Here is a 474-nt window from a genome sequence, read left to right as displayed (position 1 = left end):
AATTTAATTAAACCGGTTTGGCTCAGTGGTAGAGCGTCGGTCTGCGGACTGAGGGGTCCCAGGTTCGATTCCGGTTAAGGGCATGTACCTGAGTTGCGGGCACATCCCCAGTAGGGGGTGTGCAAGAGGCAGCTGGTCGATGTTTCTCTCTCATGGACGTTTCTAGCTCTCTATATCTCTCCCTTCCTCTCTGTAAAAAATCAATAAAATATATTAAAAAAAATAAAAATAAAATTTAATTAAAAGCCACATCATTGTGACTTGGACTAAACCCCTTTACTTTATGGACGCCAGATTGGGGAGCCAGGGTTTACCCTGGAGAAGCTCTACATCAGAGGAACACCTCAGAAAACTACTCCAAGTTACCTGTGAGAGAGCTGGTAGCTGAAAGCACACTGGGGATGTTCCTTGAGCAGAAAATGACCAGTTCTGGAAGGATTCCTTGTTTTAGGGTGTCAGTGCCCAAACCAGCTC

Source organism: Pipistrellus kuhlii, unplaced genomic scaffold (assembly GCF_014108245.1).
Source record: "Pipistrellus kuhlii isolate mPipKuh1 unplaced genomic scaffold, mPipKuh1.p scaffold_m20_p_4, whole genome shotgun sequence".
In the NCBI taxonomy this organism is placed as follows: Eukaryota; Metazoa; Chordata; class Mammalia; order Chiroptera; family Vespertilionidae; genus Pipistrellus; species Pipistrellus kuhlii.
The sequence above is the reverse complement of the archived record's forward strand: the minus strand, read 5'-3'. Positions refer to the sequence as shown.